The following is an 18,325-nucleotide window of genomic DNA, read 5'->3' as shown; positions in this document are numbered from 1 at the left end:
TGTGTGTGTGTGTGTGTGTGTGTGTGTGTGTGTGTGTGTGTGTGTGTGTGTGTGTGTGTGTATCTGTGTGCAGACGGAAAGATGAAACATGCTCTTTCATGCCACTGGTCTCACTGAGCGAGTGCAGAATACTCCGGCGCTGGACTGACCTCCTGGTCCTGTTCTGAAGGATGAAAAACTACAAACTCAGGCCCTTTTTAAACACAATCTGCTTTGAAACAAAAAGATATAGAGGAAGAACGATTCGAGAAAAATATCGAACTGAACTGTTGTACCTCCCTGTTTTGATGTTGAAATTTGTACTCACCTTCTAGACACTTTTTAAGATAAGGGGCGACAGCACAAATGATGCTCAGCTGCCCCGTCTACACTATAACATGAGAGGTCTATTTATTTTAAAAACGTAGTTATTGATTTGCCATCATATTTGTGTGTTTCTGTATGTACCACCCTTTTATGAAATGATACCTGACACAATATTGCAGTGGTTTCTATTTATGATTTTAGATGAAGGATTGCAGGTGATTTATGCGCAGTAATGTCCCACTGAATTTGTGAAAATGCATTTGAATTTGAAGAACTGAAGTCAAGCAGTCTACAAAATGCCAGCAATGTAAACTCATATTAAAACTGCGGCTGTGACAAATTAATTTATGCCTTTTTTTACCATGGTTAAAATCCAATTCAGAGCTCATTTCTTGAGTCTTGATTTTTACATTCATATTCCATTTGTTGATATTATGCTGTCTTCAAGTCCTTCTGGGAAGTTTTGATTCGAAAAACATTTGGTTGGGAAAAATAGGCATGTTTGGCAATTTCATATTTCTCTCTTTTTAAACTTAATGTTAAGCTTTTTAGCACCTCTGCAACAAAATTAAAGGGATAGTTTTCTCAAAAATGAAAATTCTGTCATCATTTACTCACTCTCAAGTTGTTCCAAACCTGTTTGGTTACCCACATTCTTTAAAATATCTTTTGTGTTCAACAGAAGAATAAAATTCATACATGTTTGGAACAACTTGAGGGTGAATAAATGATGACCGAATTTTCATTTTTGGATGAACTATCACTTTAAATGCAAAGGATGCATGTAAAGAAGTGTACTGGATGCTTTGATAGTTTTGTCACATAAAAGTAGTGTTTTTGGTTTAGCTTTATAGCTATTCTTGATCCACAGCACAAAAACTGCATATTAACAGTCAATTTTCAAAGTTATTAAGATCAGTTTGTCCCCACAATGATTTGAATTGGCACAGCACTAACTCATAAAGACTTAAAGAAAAGCAACTAAAGTTTCTCACTGGAGATTAAGATATTGCGTTGGTAAATCCGACATGACTTGAAGGCAACATTTGACATTTCATGCTCATCTCTACCCAGTTTTATCATTATGTAATGCCAAAATGTATAGACCAAACACTTACCCGTAATAACACAAAAGAGTCAAAGACAAGCACTCATTTTATATAGAGACAAGGCCGTCAAAAAGCCCAAAAAGCGATTGCTGCCTTCTTTTTATAACTACTCTCTATGGAGGATTTGCAGTGTCAAAAACAAAAACGCAAATTATTAGTGTTTTATGCCATTTTAATGTCCTTTTTCCTTTTAATTTGTTTGTGTTTTTTTATACTTTAGTTTGCAATGGACTTCCTCCAGTAGATAATGTTCAGACTAAACCGACTGAAAGGTTGAGGAGGAAGCTGATGAAGTATTTAATGTTCTTCCTTTCTTGTAGTTCAGTGGTTCTCAGCTGGTTTTACTTTTAAGTTTGCCCGACACATCCCTGAGATTATCATGCAAAAGTAATGAAAATGTTTTTCAAATCAACACTGCAATGCATTCAAACCACTATGCACATTATATGATTCAGAGCATTTTATTATTTTGATTTACCATTGTTTTTTCCCCCAACTGTCCGTGACCCTATCAGATGAGACCAGTTGAGAACTACCGATGTAGATCAGTCTGAGTGTATGTTCAGGAGATGAAGGGTTTGGATGTTACAGCATAGTCAGCACTGTGAAATCTCACGAATGATCCGAGATTCAGATGAAGCCATTACATTGGATTCTAGCGTGTATTCTTTGTACAGACTGATAAATATGTTTGATTTCATAATTCTCAAATAGTCATTGTTTGAAATATATTTATACATCAGAATGGAGTCATAAGGCAGCTTTATACAACCTAGTGTCACTGATATAGTGTTTACGACATGCTTAGCAGATTTCATTGACTTTAGCTCTGAGGTTTTGATGATCACGAAGGGATATATGTAGGATATCCATATGAATATTGTATGTATGCATCGCTTGAAATTGTACATGCTTCAAACTGTCTTCATGTTTTCACTCATCATTTGGCGATGATCTGTTTTTATTTTGTCATCTGCCAAGTTGTGTCCATAAATGTGATTTTGGAATTTTATTTGTATAGTAATTTTTGTATGTCGAAGAGCAATTTTTTTTTTTTTGCCCGTTCGCACAGAGCGATTGGATTTTTTCTCTCTATGAAAATGTTATACCATTTTGTTACATTGTTTTGTTTCAGATGGCAAGATTTGTTAAATAGTTTGTATTTTAATGCAATGAAGTTTGAGAGTATATTCAACATGTAAACAATATAATCTTTTAATTTTGCTTCTCTGGAACTTGCAGAGAAAAGGATAGTTATTGTTTTCATGCTCAGCAAATATACAGTAATATCGCCCTGTTTTTGAATATTTTCTCTCCGGAATTTGCTTTTTTAATAATACACATATTTTTTTCTTTTATTTCCCTTGTCAATAATTCCACAATCCTTGTTTTTTTTTTTTTTTTGGAAGTGTACCAACAATCAAATGTCTTAATGCAGATTTCTCTTTTTTACATTATTTATTTATTTTTAAAAACAATTTTTTTGATAGTTTGGTTAGATAAAAATATTAGATAAAAATATAAATTAACAAGTTAAACTATGAAGTAACAGCACAAGAGTCTATACAGTTATTCGCTCGTTCATTTCATTCCATGACACTCCTCTCCACTGTCATGTCTTAATGAGTTTCATCTTTTTTTTTTTTTTGTTCCAGTGCATCACATGACAAAACGTTCTGTGTTTCTTGAACATCTAAGTCGCTGTTTATGTGGCTCATTTCTTTCTGAATCATGGCTTTTCCCATTATTTAAATGGGCATCAATTGCAAAGTTATCATTTTATGGCTACTTGATTTATTGATTAATATTTCACGCATTCAAATTGACAAGTCATCTGCTACTATTTTTCCTGTTGATTACATACTTGTTGTAGACTGGACTTTCAGTGGGCAGTTATTACTGGTGAAAATATAAAAAAACTACTGTAAAGATGATCATTTTTTAAATTACCTTTCAACTGTAAAATAACTTTTTGACTTTCACAATATTTAATTAAAGTTTCCTCTTGTCTGTGACTCTTCATTCTTTGTGGGGTTTTTGTTGTTAATTAAAAAAAAATGAATAAAAATGTTTAATTGATTTTCTAAGCATTTTAAATTTTAGTTGTTGTGGGAAATTAAAATGTACGGCATTTACGACATTGTAATAAAGCAATTAATTATATATGTATAAAGAAATGAAGCGACGTTGTAGCGCAGGGGTTCACATGATCACACACAAGCCTGTCATCTGCAATAAGAGTTATATTCACATCAATTTATATTCACATCAGAAATTAAGTGCACCTTATTAGTAATATGGACCCATTTTAATGACTCTAGTTCATTAATATATTACATGCTTCTGGCATAGAGAATATGCCCGCTGCCACTTTAACATATTAATTAATGATGGCTCTGGTCTTTTTTTTTATTTTTTTTTATTAAAATGCATTTGGCACTTAATTGATTCATCATTTACATTTACAGTCATCAGCAGATATACGCACACATGTAAAATGAACCGATTTGACTGGCTTGAAAAATGTCTGTCCACTGACCTCAGTACAGAAGGTTGAGTTCTGCAGGAATTCAATGGCTGTGTGGGTTTTACATTTTCTGCCAATTATCTCGCAGTCTTTTCTTTTTACTTGAGCTGATTTTCTGGGACACTTTAACTTCTATGTTGACTTTGTCCTGTAAAAGAAAATAACGTAACTGTAGTTTTACATTTTTACAGTTTTACAAGACTCACAGCTATGTTTCCAGGGTAGTTGCTAGGTGGGTTCCAGGGTGTTCTATATTTTAGATATATTCTAGTCATTATGTTACTCAGGACATTCCATTAATTTTTACCCTGTTTATCAAATACAGTTTTGTGGCTCTTTAATGTGTTGTGAAAGATCGCTTTAGCACCTCAGTTCAAGCGGCATGTAAACCAATCATCTCTTCCTCTTTATAGCATGAAATAAACATGAATGAACACCAGAAGGTATCTTGTTTTAACCGTGGAAAGATGTCAGTACACAACACTTTTCAAGTTCAAGTCCACCGACGTAAAAATTCAAACAATAAATACCGTTTTGTGGCTCTTTAATGTGTCGTGACAGATCGCTGTAGCGCTTCAGTTCAAGCGGCACGTGAACGATCATCTCTTCCTCTTTACTAGTATAGCATGAAATAAACATGAATGAACACCAGAAGGTATCTTGTTTTAACCGTGGAAAGATGTCAGTACACAACACTTTTCAAGTTCAAGTCCACCGACGTTAATCAACTCTCTTGCCTGGATTGTTTGTCGGACAAAACGGTGGATTCTGCATTATGATTGGTCAGATCACCTGTCAGTCAAACTCTCTGCGAAGGGTCAATTGGTGGCTAATTTTATTAATTCATACAATTTGTAAAATTATGTTTAGTGGTGGGGTTAGGTATAAACTTTCATGTTTTTTTCCTAAAATAGTATGTTTCGTAGAAACACAGTTACATTTTCTCGTGAGATGGGGCAGAATGGGCTCTGTTTGCTTTTGATTGGACACAACATGCCACTAGTGATTTTAAATGCCATGTCAGCATAAATTCTGCAAAGCAGCACAGTAGTGTAATTTTCAGAATGAATCAATGTTTTAGTAGTTGATTCAATGACTCACTCGGCTGTTACTTGTTTCTTTTGCTGAATGATTCTTTTTTTTTTTTTTGGAATTCAAATTGGTTGAATTCTTAAATGACTCATTCATGAAGACAGTCACTTGTCGCCACCTACTGACGTATCAATGTAACTAAATTTAACATTAATGTAACTTAATGTAACTTAACTTTGGGCTAGGATTACATCTTCCTCGCTCCATTTTAGTTCCAGTGTTGTGTGCATATTTTTGTAGAGAAACACAGTAATTTTCATGCACTCACACATGAATACTATACTTGATCTTCTTCTTATTACCTTTAAGTGCACTGTGTGCACACATGTTCACACACAAACACACACACACACACACACACACACACACACACACACACACAGAACTGAGAGGTGTGTGTGACAATGATGGGAACACAGGGGGTTAAGTGACAGTGCTTTAGGTTTCCATTAGCTAATGGATCAGTGTGAGTGTGTCTTGCCACTTCCCTCCTGCGTTTAACCCCTGTGCGCCGCCCCCCATCTCTCCCTCTGTCTGTCTGTCATACCTACCCACTCCTCTAATGCAGCCACTGAACAGATTGATGAATAATAGAGGACATAATTTAACAATCAGGGATGGAGAGCTATTTGTGCTAACTGACAGCGGGGTTGTTAAAATCATTGTAGAACCGTGCAAAGGTTTGGGATGTTCATTGGGTTAATGAATGGGAGGGGACAGCTGATCCTGGGTCAGTTTTACTCTGTATGTAGAGACTAAGGTTAGTATGGGCTGAAGGAATGAATTCAACAATCATTCCAAGATTCCAAAAAGAAAAAGAGAAAGAAAAAAGAAAAACATCTGGACTAATATGGAGAAATTATAATTTCAAATAATCTAATTTATTTTGATGATAAATATTAAATTAAATTACTCAGCATTCAATTAATTTTATTAAAATTAATTTGTTAATTTTTTTATTGAAACTAAATACATATTCATATACATATATAAGGTCGGGTGACATATGAACTTGGGTCACCATACATGCACAATAAAAACACATCTTTCAATTATGCAACAAACTAATAAGTTGTTAAAATGTTTTTGTTGGTTTGTTCTCTGTGGTCATTTCACCTAAATGAATAAATAAATACATTTAAAATGTAAATTCAATTTAAATAAACAAATAAATAAATAAATATTCATATGATACCCCTGACTGTTAGCATTAAAGTACATTTTAGTTTGTTTGTTTGTTTGTTTGTTTTTTTCTTTCAGAATTTAATAAAGCTATGGTCATGATGAAAATACTTATTACTATTTATATGTCACGAATCCGCTCTATGAACTTCCGTTCACTCACCACCAGAGGTCACCCGCTCACTACATGGACTCTCACACTACACAGACTGTTAGACTATACCCTGGACTACATTTCCATTGCACTGATTGCACACAGCTGTAACCAATCACACGCTCACCTGAAAGCTATTACACACACTATATAACATCCACCCAGATCCTGCTCAAGTCGCCGAGTATTGTCTGCGTTTATTACTCTCCTAGTGAAAAGCACTTTACGGAGCCAGTTCCAGTTTTGCTAGTTTAGTCATAGTCTCGCCTTGCCTGTTTTCCTGTGTTCAGATTCTTGCCTGTGTTTTCGGATTACCCTTTTTGTCTTGCTGTTTCGGACTCTGTTTGCCCCTGCCTGGATTATTGCTATGTACCTGGATTATCTCTCTTTGCCTTGCCCTGTTGGATATTGTTCACCGTCGATCGACCCACGCCTGTTTACTGGACTGCTCTTGTGTGTTGCCCGTACCATTCCTGTTTGCTGGTGTTTCGACCCTGCCTGTGTTTGTGACCACGTCTTTTAATAAAAGCTTTGCACATGGATCCGCACGTCTCATGTTCTGGTTACTCCATAACATTATAACAGTAAATAAACAAGTTACACTTTATTTTATGTTGTCCTTGTTACAGTGTGATTGTATATTTAAGTATACCAAGTAATATTACTTGTATATACTTACATGTTACTTACATATACTTACATAACATATACTTAGTATAGGGTTAGGGTTAGGATTACCGTTTGGTTTAGGTTGCATGTTGTTATTCATAATTAACACATTTATTTTATATTTAATTTATGCATAATTTTTACTATAGGACTATGTAACATGTAACAAAGACACTGTAAAATAAAGGTGTTACAAAAAAAAAAGCATCTGTTAATTTTCCTCAACATGACATGTTGTAATGTCTGTTTTGGGTTTTGTTTCATGTTCTTGTTTCCATGTCTTTTATTTTGTAATTTTATTCATGCTGTTGGTGTCATGCTTCCCTTGCCCTTATGTATTCCTGCCTAGTGTATAGGCGCATTTGACTTGAAGCGCCGCTGCGCAGAATGATCAATGTATGACATCAAAGTACCGCGAAAGCGATTCGAAAGCATACGGATCTATCTGCTCTCCTATCGTTCTCGCAGTACTTGATGTCATACACTGATCATTCTGCGCAGCACCGCTTCAAGTCGAATGCGCCTAATGTGTAATGTTGTGATTGGTTATTGTCTTATCATGTGATTATCAGTTTTGGTTGCTTTAGTCATGTGCCTGGTTTCCCATTGTTTGGTTTGTGTCATGTGACCCTTATTGCTTGCTATAAGTAGCCCTCTTGTTGCCATTGTCTCTTGTCGGGTATTGATGTAGTAACCTGCTGTCGGTGAGTCTAGTCTGTTCATGCCAAGTCAAGTCTGTTCTAGTCAAGTCAAGTCTGTTCAAGTCAAGTCTTTGTTTGTATTTTGGATTTCACTTTGTTAAATAAATGCTGCATTTGGGTTCATCACTATGCTCGCTTCCAGTGGACTATTTGTTACAGAATACACGACCTGAAGCATGAACCCAGCAGCTTGTTTACTGTGCCTTCGACAAGGCAACCGGGCCATCGAGGACTATGTGGCAGATTTCTGTGAACTTCGTTATCAAGTGGACTTCAATGACACTGCTCTTGAGGACATTTTCCGTTTTGGCCTCACAAATGAAATCTCTCAGTTAATGCCACGTCACACTCCTCACTGGTCTCTGGAGCAGTATCTTGACTTTGCACTCCGGTTGAGTGGTTCCTTATTTACTGTAGGAATTGTGGATGAGGAACCCTGCAATCCTACAGTACCGACCACACCAGAGCATTTCCACGTCCCTACCATCATGACAGGAGTTGTTCACGTCATGACTGCCAAGCCAGGGCCTGTTCACGTCATGCCTGCCAAGCCAAAGCCTGCTCACGTCATGCCAGAACCTCATCACGCCTCGACCGCCACGCCCAGAGCCAAAAGGTCAGTTCAAAGGCGTCCAAAGCTGGTATCCAGTGTGGCGGACCCACCACTGGTGTCGGTGCGAGCTGCTGGCTACTCCATGGCATCTGTGCTTTCAAGCACCACAGCTTTTGCTCTCTCAAGCCCAGTAGTCCCAGAGGTAATTCCCATGTCTGCAGCACTCCTTATGAGGAATAGCTTTATGGTGTGTTTGGGCTACACACACTACCACTGAAACCTCAGAGCTGGCAGCGCCCGCTGAAGGATCTTCAGAGGTGGCGGCGTATGCTGCAGAACCTCCTGAGGTGGCGGCATAGTGGCGCCCACTTATGAACTCTTGTCCTGTCCTGAACTCACGCTGCCCCATGCTATAACCACGGAGGTCACCCATGAACTCCTTGCCTGTCCTGCCACGGCCATGGAGGACGTTTATGAACTCATAGACTGCCTTGTCACAGCCACTGAGGCCATTCATGACCTCACAGTCTGCCCTGTCACGGCCAAGGAGGCCATTCATGAACTCTCTGCCTGCCCTGTCACAGCCAAGGAGGCCATCCATGATCTCACTGCTTGTCTTGTTGAGGCAGCAGAGGCCACTGTTAACCTCTCTGTGCTCTCTGTTCCAGTCACGCCTGATCCACCTTGGTGGATCCCTGCTTTGCTGTGGTGGTCATCTGTTCCACTGTGGGGATCTTTTCTCCTGTCTGCACTGTTGACCTGGTAGTCCTCTGCTCCGCCTTGGCTTCCTGCTCTGCCTGCTCTGACTTGGCTTCCTGCTCTGCCGGCTCCACCCTGCCTTCCTGCTCTGTCGGCTCTGCCATGGCTCCATGCTCCTCTGGATATGACCTGGTGGTCTCCTGCTCCACTGTTCCACCGCCTGCCATGGATCCATGGCCCAGGTCCTCCAGTGTTTCATTGTCTGCCACTGCTCCATGGCCCAGGTACTCCAGTGCTTCACTGTCCGCCACTGCTCTATGGCCCAGGTCCTCCAGTGTTTCACTGTCTGCCACTGCTCCACGGCCCGGGTCCTCCAGTGTTTCATGGTCCAAACCCACCTCTGTTCCATAGTTTAGACCTGCCCTTGCTCCAGGGTCCAGGCCCACCATTGCGCCGTGACCCATGGCCTTGCCCATTGTTCCACGGTCCATGTCATGATCCAGGTTCTGTTCCCCTTCACGGGCCTGGCCCTCCATCCCTCCCCCTGTTCTGCTTCTGCTCTACCACCCTCCTGGACTCTTTGGGTTTTGTTTGTTTTAGAGTGGTTTTTAACTAGGGTGTCAGGTGCCGCCCTTAGAGGGGGTCGGGGTATGTAATGTCTGTTTTGGGTTTTGTTTCATGTTCTTGTTTCCATGTCTTTTATTTTGTAATTTGATTCATGCTGTTGGTGTCATGCTTCCCTTTCCCTTATGTATTCCTGACTAGTGTATGTGTCATGTTGTGATTGGTTATTGTCTTGTCATGTGATTATCAGTTTTGGTTACTTTAGTCATGTAGCCTTGTTTCCCATTGATTGGTTTGTGTCATGTGACCCTTATTGTTTGCTATAAGTAGCCCTCGTTGCCATTGTCTCTTGTCGTGTATTGATGTAGTAACCTGCTGTCGGTGAGTCTAGTCTGTTCATGCCAAGTCATCGTTCGAGGTCAAGTCTTTGTTTGTATTTTGGATTTCACTTTGTTAAATAAAAGCTGCACTTGGGTTCATCACTACACTCGCCTCCAGTGGACAATTTGTTACACATGTATCGAGTACAAAAGTGATACATAAAAAACATAAAAACTGTATATCTTATTGTTTAAAAATAAAACAATAAAAACAAGATATGTGTGCAGATATTCAGCAAACCGTGTTTGAGCTGACACAAGTACCTTCTGTTAACAGAATGTCTCAACTGGAAGTTTCAGTCTTTGAATTGCAGTGAACTGACTGACTCTGCAGTGAAACAGGCATTTATAAAAGTCTTATTTCTGCTGGACACCCACTTTGCTAGAGCTCTGAGCTTGCACATCAAATGTTTAGTCATGGAGGAGGAAAGGGCAAAGGTATAAATCAAGTTTCCCCAAAGATATCTGCCCTTTTTGCAGATGTACATATGTCTGTCAACAGTGTCTATTCATGTAGTTTTAGATTATCCTGTTTATTCCTCCTGTAAGACAATGCTCATCTATGGCCCAATTATCAGTATTTTACAATTAAACAGCACAAAGATTGGCCCTGATGATGTCATGGGAGCCAGTGGCCCCTGCACACTAAATAATTGAGATAATTACAATCTATGATGTCACCTTAAGTCCCTTAAATATCTGACAAGGGACGTCCTATGGGTCACACGGGCCTGCCTGAGACTTTAGAGCCATTATAAAACCTGCATTACGAGTCTGGGGACCCCTATGCAGTACAGAATAATAAATCTATTGGCTCTCCACATTCTTTTGTCCTTTTGGAGTGTAGGTACAGGGCATTTTTCACTAACTGGGTGTCCTGTTAAGGCCAGGACACACCAAGCCAATGGTCAGGCTTGTTTTTTCAGTGTGTTATTCATTAAAGCAAAAGTGATGAAAGCAAGCAAGTCAAGATGGCACAGACAGAAGGCTGATCTAATGTTACATTACCTTACCCAAGCATTCCGATATGCAAATATTTTCATAACAACTTGAGCGACTTATAATGAAGAAAGTTATCAATATAAACTGTTCAAAATGGTAAGCGCTGCTTTGTTTACGTTTCATATATATCTGCATATATCTTGTATATTGTTTCGGTTTCTCCTTTTGAACAAGTATAGACTATTGATAGCTGCTGATATAGACAGTCAATTCCTCAGTCAATTTTCCCCGGTGATCTTACACTTGAATTCTTTTGGGAATTTGAGCTCTGTCCTGTTTTGTGTTCTAACGATTCCATGATTTTCCCAGTCCTCACCTCTCATCTATAAATCTGTTCTGTGTCCTTTCTCTCCAGTGGGTCAAAGACTATGGTTGCCCAACGCTGACCATCCGCCAGTATAAAGGATGCCAACATAGCTCTCCTAGAGGCAAAATACCACACTTTCACAATATTTGGAAACTCTCAATGAGCACAAGCCAACCGTAACATGAGCTGGGGTTTTTGGCCTATAAATGTTGGTAAGTTGAGTAAGCTGAAGGTTGTGCAAGATATAATGCTGATTCAAAGCATGATTCTGAAAGCATAGAGATGTAAGGCCTTTCACTCCATTCTTTTCTCACTTTCTAACATTCATGTTATCTTGTACAGACAATACATGCAGTTGACCAACACAATTCACTGAGGATTTATAGTTGTGCAGATGTTTACGGTCCAGGAGCTCCTGCGGTAATATTAGTAATACATTTGAGTCTGTTTCAAAAATGTCTGAGGTCAAATTCATAATGTCTTCAATATGAGGTTCTCGCATTAACCAAGTGTTGAGAGGTGCTGTGTTTATTGACTTTCTTAAATAACGTTTTCCAAATCAGTGAACTTGCAACTATATTTGCAATATTAATCATTACAGACTTTTGTTGGGTAAAAAGCAGACAAACAATGGGATATTATTTAAAAGAGTATTAATTGTTCTCTTTTCAAAGGAATAGTTCAATCAGTACACTCTAATGTTGTTCTAAACCAATATCATTTCCTTTCTTCTGGAAAGAATGTCACAGCTGCTATTTTCCATACCAAACCATGAAGGTTAATATTAAAAAAAGGACAAAAGCACCCCATCTGCAATATTCCAATTCTTCAGAAGTCATATCAAAGTTTTGTACAGAAATTGTTTACCCAAAAGGGAAAATTGTCCAAATAGCATCTTTATTTATTCACCATTTGTTTTCCATAGAAAACAAAGTAAATATTTTTTTGAAGAATCCTTGCTGACATACAATGCAGAAACATATCAGCATATGGGTTTGGAGCAACATTAGGGTCATTAAATAATAACAGAATTGTAATTTTTTTTTTCCACCGTAGCTCTGAAATCTCATTTACACATGCGCATATTCCAACGTGGCAAACTTGGTTACATCATTACAACCCCCTTAATGTTGTGAGATGTCATGGTTAAGAAAGCAAGGTGGTTCTAGCAATTCATCATGTGTCACTCCCTCTCTCTCTCTCTCTCTCTCTCTCTCTCTCTCTCTGAGAGGGGTCTGGGATCAGCATAGAAATTTCATGAGCCATTCATCATAATGAAAACACTTAAAACACATGTGAGGCCCTCTCCCATAATCATTCAGCATTCTTTTGGCAGCCCCCCAGCTTTAGCCCGGTAACATCTGGCTCAGTGAGGGGTGCACACATCTGACAGTGAGACTGAGACCCGTCTTTACACAGACCTCTGTCTTCTTTGTCATTCATTCATTCATTCATTCATTCATTCATTCATTCATTCATTCATTCATTCATTCATTCATTCATTCATTCATTCATTCATTCATTCATTCATTCATTTTCTTTGTCATTCATTCATTCATTCATTCATTCATTCATTCATTCATTCAAGTGGAAAGAAACGTTGGTCAAAGTGGAAATTGTCAGTTGTAATTTAATTATTTTCACACAATAAATGTTAAAAAATGTTTAAGACAATTTAACTATTTTTTAGATAATAATACAATAGTTGCCTAATAATTCATATCTTTATTATGGATCAACTAAAATATTTAATATATAATGTATAATATTTCATAATCTTGAATATTTTCGACTGGGGAAAAAAAAAAAAAACAATAAAATTAATAACATTTTATTTCTTGTTACACATGTTTTATGTACTTAATAACAATAAATCAGCAACTAACCCTAAACCAAACCCTATTCTTAACCCTAACCCTATGGGTAAGTACATGGTTTTAACTAATATTGCCTAGTAATTAATTGTATAATTACATTCTAACAAGGACACCTTAAAATAAAGTGTAACCATACAATCTATTGGCAGTCTATAGGCATTTGAAAGAGACAAAAAAAAATGATGAAGGCATATTCCAGAGTTACCAAGGCAGTTTTAATAAAAATCAACTCCAGGGCATATAAGTGAAAATGCCTGAAAAATGCAAGTTTTCAGTAAACTTTTAAAAATAATTACAAACCACAACATCGCCTCTGAATGATTAGAAGTGACTGTAAATGGCTGCTGGCTGGAGTCCTGGATGCAATTGTTTTATCTATAATCAGGTCTGTCTATCTGACCAAAAACCATAAACAGAATCGACCCCAAATTTGCTTGGGAAAATTTGTCTTGGTTTCACTGTTACAAACCTGCACTGGTCATCTGAGATGTCTCAAAATGCTGGTGAAGGTTAGAAATTTAGCAAATGTTTTTGGCCATATACTTGTGTAAAGTATGTTTTTGTCATTAGATGCTTTGGATAGCGTGTTGAAAACATGTTTGTTTGTTCAACATGTGCACAGTTAGAGTGGGGGTACAGAAATACAGTTTATATGATATATGATAGGTTATATGACTCTGACTGTGACAAAGTGTTATCCTCTGTTTGAACTCAGACCTCAGATACAGTATGTGTGCAGTAGCATCCTCATAGGAATTAGCTTAGGAACTGAATTTTATTAGAGAACTTTGCATCTGAAGTCTTTAGGATCTTCATTTTGGTGATTAAGGCCTAGCCTAGCTTGCATTAATGTAGCTATGTTCATGCACTTCATGTTGCAACATGTTTATGTTGCATAACATAATAAACAAACCTATATATAAAGTTCAATGCAGTTTCCAGCTGAAATTATCAGTAGTAAAACATCAACTTCTATTCCTTTTTACACAAATTATGATTAAGGGACAGTGCAATACTATGTTATGACCTCAAAACATTTTTACCATAGTGCCTGATTTGTAAACTAACTTACAGTTTTTTACGATTGCTTACACACTAAAATTAAAAAAAGATTAAAGTCATATGAAATGTGTGTGTTGTGTATGGTAACAAAATATTGTTTTTATAAAGTTGTGTATAGTTTTGACAAAAGTGTTCCATTTTGCAAATGATCTGAAGTGTTGTGCTACTTTGGTGTAGGGTTGTGTTAATTGTGTGTAGTGTTTTGACAAACCGGGCCCTGTTTTCAAAATTGTGCTTAAGCAATCGTAAAAAACTGTAACATAACCAACTCCATATGTATGGCTTTTCTGACATAGTAAATTCAAAGCTCTGTCATGAAACTCTAGATGGCGCAGGCTGATAGGTTCTAACTCAATCTGACATAATCACATCATTATTCACATTGCGCAGCTGATTGGTTTCTTTCGCATCAGCAGCCAATGAGCTTACTGCTCAATATTCAAAAACTTGGCCAGTGCTTGCTGTAGCAATTGTAACGCGCTTCAGAAACCCTCCACCTTCCCCAGCTCCACCTGTATAGATCTGCTACAGGTAATTGCATGTATGTTATTTATGGGGGTAATTTCTTGTATGTTATATGTGGATGCACTGGCAGTAACAAGTGTCGGTACTTACTCTTCTGCAGCAGCATAGCAGATCTATTCTGCCAAGACCAAACACATTAACATTGCCATGTAAATTACCATGCTACACTTTCCGATAGTTGGACGTTCCACATTGAAAGTGGCACAAAATATGCAAGAAGCAGCATGATGCTATTATCATCATGCTTTCCAATAAGCCTGGGTTGTTATATCTCACATAGTCCTACATAGTTTAGTGTTATATTTCTTGTCATCATTACAAAATTTGCTTTGTCATCGCTAAAGCTCTCTTGTAATTGTTGTAGGTCGATAGACATGTTAAACAAGTGGGTTTGCCACAGCAAACTCCACTTAAACCATTTGAATGTTCACAGCTAACATATCATCTGATGCATTTTACAATGGTGAAACAGACCATATCCTAAAATCTGATCTCCATCTAAACCAGAGCTCTTAAAACTGACCTCAGAGCAGATGTGGAGGGTACCAAGTATCTATGCAAGCTGGAGAGGAGAAATAATTCTTCTTAATAGTTGGTTGAACTCAAGATGTTGGCTCTCGCCATTGCAGGCCAAACCATTCATTAGCACTAATTTGACATGTTTACCACCCAGGATCCACATATCAGATAATAAACAAGATTGATTGTGCTCAAGGTGGAGACACTTTCAGCAACATGTCTGGTTTGGAACCAAAGTACTCATTCTGAAGGATCAAGTTATTCATGCGTCAAGATGGTGTGTGAGTGTGTGGGGGTTTGTGTGTGCTCTCTTTCCATATGCTATAGAATAGACAAAATTATAAATGTGAAGTCTTTACTTTCCTAATGTTCCTTATTTCATTATGAATGATTCTTAAGTACATATTATTATTAGAAATAATGTTTGTCCTCATCATCGATTATCAAACTTACATTGCCTCTGAAATGACTGTCCTTTTCTGATGACATCATCAGATCTGGCCCAAGGGATCAAGGTTTAGCTATACAGTACATAGTTAGCATAGCACCATTAGCACCTGCTGTTAGCTATATAATCTGGACCAAAAAGCATCTTTCTCTATTGACAGGCATTTAAAATTGTCCATGTATTTTGAAAAAAAAAAATCCTTTTTCGATATTTATAATAGCATTCTTGTATGAAACACCTGCTTTTCACAATCCTATCAATTCTTGATGAATAAAAACAAATCCCATTGTACTTTTTTTATATTCAGTTCACTCATAAATGTCAGAAATAAAATGTTTTTGAGTATGCAGTCATTCCAATCAATAAAGGGGAAATTGTAATTAATACCGCTGACTACAAGCCGTATCCTGCCATATCCTGTCACCCAAAGCCATGATTAATAATGATTTGAGATATATGGACTATGCAAAAGTTATAGTGATTGGGTACCTTTGGTTTGCTGAGTTAAATGCACATAAAGTCTTCAAGAATAGCAACTGAATAGAACTGAAATATGTCATGATACTTGGGGGATCTTTAACATCTGAAGATATTTAACTTACTCCCCTCCCCTCCGCCCTTGTACAGCTGGTCTTGATGTAGCCAAACCAGGAGATTGGGAGTAACATGTTCCAGGATCAACTCAAGCTCTGGGAATTATGGTATTACCTCCTCCAGCCCCCTGCCATCCCCCCCACGCCAAAAACTCTCATTCCTACCAACGACTCCCCAAGAGTGTCAACACCTCAAAAATGTGAATTTCCGTGCTATGAACTTCAGTGCTTCCTAATGTCAAGGTCTACTTTCTTTTTTCCCCTTTTGTCCTCTGTTATTTTTGTATTGTTGCCTATCATTCTATTGTTTCTTTAGTATTATGCAAGTTCCTTCACATATTTGTGATTTTTCAGCCTTTTGAGATGATTTTCACATTTTTGAAGGAACATACTGAACTTTTGTCCAGACAAGGTCCAAAAAAAAAACAAAAAACAAAACAGTAAGCCTTATAAGCCATCTTAAATTGGTCTGAAATTTCAAATTCAAAACTACACAAAAGGTATAAAGCATGCAAGCTGTGATATTTGATTGAAAGCTGTCTGTATTCATTAGTTTTATGTATGAATGTATTTATGTCTCAGGTTAGATCTATTGGTTATATGATAAGTTTGTTTTTGTCATTCTTTACGAATAACTGAAAAGACGCAAGATTTGAGGAATTACAGCATATTTTATAATAAAACTTGGAAAGTCTTCACATTCCAAAATGATTAGTCCAAAGTGAAAATTAAAGAAAAAAAATACCATGAGAAATTCTCATCTGGTTGTTATTATAGTCGCTTTTCTTCTGGGTGTGTGTTTTGTGTGTTCGTAAAACGTGACATCCTGCTAGTGTTAGTGCTGTTTTTCAAAATTATGGTTTATAAACATCTGGTGAACCTTTCACTTACATGCATTTGAAAGATTGTCTCTTCAACTCTAATAAAACACACAGTTAAATTGAGCAAGCTATGGTAAACTTACTGTACAATTTCTGTGAAAACGGCTCTCATAAGCGGGATCTTTTGCCATGTCTTATTTGTGCATTATCAGTCATTCTAAAGCATGTTACTGTAAATGATAATATGATGGAAATATTCAATTTCACATGAAGCCTATACAGATACATAACGTACCAAGTCCAGCAAAATATTAGGTATGAATGTTAAAGGGAAAGTACACTACAGGATGTGATCTTTCCAAAAGCAAATACAGCACTCTCATATAACCATTAAAGATAACAATAGTTTGGAAGAAAGAAAACGCATGTAAAGAGAGAGATAAACAAATGTTCTCAGTAAGAATATTGTGTTTAAACTTCTGAGACAGCAAATAGTTGGTCAGTTATGGCTCTTATGAATGTGCATTTGCCAATCTCTCCATTCACAGGAGGCACAGAGATCATATTTGAGCTCAGGATGTGAAAGGAAATCTCAAAGCGCCTTAAGGCCAAAAGTATGGTGTGCTTTTCTTGGCCTCCACTCCAGTTTTTTCTCTACATAATTTCACAGATTCTAAACACTGAACTGGAGTGATTTGTTGCTTTCTGCTGTACGGTACGACAATTACACAACATGTCAAAGCAATGTGAGTTTGGCAGTTAATTTTGGGCTGACAGAGAAACCTTCCAACAACATCTTAATAATTAACCTATCAGAAACATGTGATATTTAAAATTAATGAGGCAATTAGAATAATAGTTTTTGTAGATGTTTTGTGTATTTGAATGACTTTTCCTTAGTCCTTTAAGTTAAACTATGAGACTGGATGGATCTGGTCACAGTTTCTCCTTTTTGCGATCTAGTCCATGCTGAAGGATGTCATCATTTTGACATGCATGTAAAAAAGAGAACCTTTTCTGCATTTCCCCATGAAGACAAGGAAGGAAAGCCAAGAAACATGGAGCAAGAGTAAATACTGGTGAATCATGAGTGGATCACCTTAGCTTCACTTTCTTAGTATTTAAGTCCAAAATACACAGACACAGGTCTGAAAATAAATAAATGCATTGAAAGTTTTATGCAAATATACGAGACCTAAACTTAGTTTTCAAAATTGCTGCTATATTGCATATTT

This window comes from Sinocyclocheilus anshuiensis, unplaced genomic scaffold (assembly GCF_001515605.1).
Source record: "Sinocyclocheilus anshuiensis isolate Anshui unplaced genomic scaffold, SAMN03320099.WGS_v1.1 scaffold207, whole genome shotgun sequence".
NCBI lineage: Eukaryota > Metazoa > Chordata > Actinopteri > Cypriniformes > Cyprinidae > Sinocyclocheilus > Sinocyclocheilus anshuiensis.
The sequence above is the reverse complement of the archived record's forward strand: the minus strand, read 5'-3'. Positions refer to the sequence as shown.